This window comes from Myotis davidii, unplaced genomic scaffold, assembly GCF_000327345.1.
Source record: "Myotis davidii unplaced genomic scaffold, ASM32734v1 scaffold609, whole genome shotgun sequence".
NCBI lineage: Eukaryota > Metazoa > Chordata > Mammalia > Chiroptera > Vespertilionidae > Myotis > Myotis davidii.
Window position 1 is genome coordinate 273064 of NW_006300164.1, and position 3100 is coordinate 276163.

Sequence of the window (3100 nt, forward strand, 5' to 3'; positions counted from 1 at the left end):
GGCCTCGGGAGCCCCGTGGTTGGCCGCACCTGTCGGGCCCGCGGCCCTCGCGGACCAGGTGGTTCCCGCCGCGGCTGGGCCCAGGCTTCCCCATTCATTCCCGGTGCTTTGTGTCTGCAGGGGATCGCGCTCCTAGCGCGCCACCCCGTCCTTCTCATTCGAAGCGTTTCCTGAAATTGCCTTTGTCCTGGGGACGGCACCCCTGAGTGCGGCCGAGTGGGTGCTGGCCCCCCTCCCACGGAGCGCGGTTCACCGGCTATGGGAACTGGCTGAGCAGCGTTTCCCCGGGTTGGATGGAGGCGAGGGGAGCCCCTCCTGCCGCGTTCAAGGGTTCAGGTGTTGTTTTTGCCCGCGAACTGCATTCAGTGTCCGCATGTACCGTCGGGAAGCGCTGCCACTCGTGTGGTTTAGGGGAAAAGCTCTCAAGCGTTAGAGTAAGGCTACTGCCAAGTGTGACGGGTGTGGCCGGCGGGGGGGTAGAGGGGGGTCCCGCCCTGACCTTGACCTCTGCAGCGCCCTGCGGCCGGCCGCTCTTGGCCATCCTTGATAATTCATCACGAACCCGTGTCCTGCGGGTGACGTGGTCTGCGCCATTCCTGGTGAGTTTTCTGAGGTCTCCACCCTCATACAGTCTTCGCAGCCTCGTGCCCACTCGCCTCCTGGCTCTGGCACTGCCCTGGGCTGTTGTGTCAGGTTTCACACGAGGCCACGCCGACCTGCTCATCTGCTCGGGCTCCGTTCTGTGCCCGGCTGCTGGCCCGGGTCCCCTCGTGGGTGAAGCTTTGGCACCCGGAGCATTGGGCTTGGGAATGATGCGTGGACGCAGATACCCCTTCGAGGCCCCCGGGTGGTCTCCCCACCTTCCCTCCAGCTGTAGCCAATGCCCGTGTCTGCCCTGGGTGGGCACCGCGCGCCTCTCCCCGTGCTCCTGTCGCGTTCGCCTGGTTTTGTTTCCCGGACCGATTGCTCTTGGTACCTGTTGACTCACTGAGAAGTAATGCAAAGCTGCTGTTAAAATAGGCTCTGCAGTGCGGACACGACTACAGGCGTTATTTATAGAAGGTCAGGCGGAGCTGAAGGAGCCTGGGATGGAGGCTGAATCCCGTCCTCGCCTTGGCTGCGTGGTGCCCATCACACTGGTGTCAGGAGGTCAGGCCTCCATTCATGTCTGCTTCTCCGTCTGTACCTACTTGTGGAAGGCGAGCAGATGGACATTTTTTCTCATTGAAAATCTCTCTTTAAATTTACAAATGTGGGCGATCCCCATTCAGATGACCGGGGGGACCCACCTCGGCCAGCTGAAGGGGTTCCATCAGTGTCTTTGGCGTGGGGGTCACGCTCAGGGGAAGGCTCGCCGCTCCCCAGTGGGCCCAGTCCTTCAGGAGACGGGGTTGGGGGACTCTGGCAGCCAGGAGAGAGGCCCCCACAGGCCTCTAACCCAGGGCCCTCCTTGTTTCCTTTCCTGGACGCCTCCATGGCCCCTTGGGCTTGGTTTCCAGTGAGTCAGCGTGGTTCTCGCCGAGAGTGGCTTCAGCGTGCCGCAGCTCAGTGAGACAGAACAGTCTTTCTGGTTGTGCAAGAATGGGAGGCCCGGGCCGCCAGGGCAGGTGCTCCGAGCCGGCCCCTCCTCGCCTGCCTTTCCGGACCTCAGTCCCCGGGGCCGCTGTCCCCATTCGCAGCCCAGCTCAGCCTCAGCCAGGCCTGAGGTGCACCTGCTTAGACGTTCCCTCCCACCGTCTTCCTCGCTGCACCACAGCCAGGAACTGTGGACCCTCTTGTGCTGATAGTAGCGTCTGCCCCTCCTTTTGGGGGGTGACTCCCGTGTCATTGACAGTGTTTTAACGATTGTCTTATAAATGGTACAATGGACATGTTGAAACATTCATTTGAAAGTATCTGTAAGAAAGAGTAGAACCTGCTTATTAGCTGGAGTTGTGATGTCTTTTTGGGTGAAAGTCGCACAGGTTGGTAAGGAAGTTCAAAGGGGTGGCTTGGAGTACTGTCTGTTTTAGAACAGAGTGCTGGGCAGGCTTCTGTGTGCTCCAGTTTTGTTTTTTATTTTCCTCCATGACCTTAGGAAGCTTAAAGATATTAGGTCTTGGTTTGGGGTTTTGAGCAATAGTGTTTGTTATCTCTCAAGGACAGTGTTGAAAAGTGACCCAGGGAAAACGCTGGAAGGCACTCAGCTGTCGCAGGCACGTTGCTATGTGCTCATGGCGGGGAGCCCTGCGGAGCCCTGGGAACCATTGGAGACTCTTTGCGGGGCTGAGCCACCTGGACAGGGCAGGGCCTCGTGGGCCCCCAAATTCCACCGTCTCCTTTACCGGCAGCAAACGGATGGAGAGGCCCTGGGTGTCCGAGCCGACTGCTTGTGCGGGGTTGGCACTGGTCCTCACGCTCGTTGGAGCTGTTAACTGACTGGGCACTGCTGTGGGTGGGCAGTCTGTGCGGACGCTGGGCCTCTGTCCCGATGACGGGTGTCCGTGACCCCGTGCTGCAGCTCTCCCGTAGGCCACAGGACAGCGAGGAGTCTGTGTGCAAAACCCCTCTCTTGTCGTCCAGCAGGTCACCGCTTCGCTGTGTGGTGATATTTGGTCTAAGTGAGTCGCACACCCAAAGCCTGTGCAGGCCCAGAACCGAAGTGAGCACAGCTGCTGGCCTTGGACGCAGGCTGGGAGCCTCCCTCGCAGCCTACTCTCCCTTTTCAGTCCAGAGACTCACTCAGAGCATTGGTGTAGGAGTTTAGATTGTATTTTTAAACTAGAGGCCTGGTGCACAAAAATGTGTGCACTCGGGGGCAGGGGGGCGTCCCTCAGCCCGGCCTGTGCCCTCTCTCAGTCTGGGACCCCTCGGGGATGACCACCTGCCGACTTAGGCCCACTCCCCAGGGGGCAGGGGGGATTGGGCCTAAGCTGGCAGTCAGACTTCCCTCTGGCAGCCTGGGAGCCCTCGGGAGATGTCCACTTGCCAGTGGGGAGCAGGCCTAAGCTGCAATCAGACATCCTTAGCGCTGCTGAGGAGGCTGGAGAGGCTCCCACCACCACCGCTGTAATGGCAGCCATCAGCCTGGCTTGTGGTTGAGCAGAGCTCCCCCTATGGG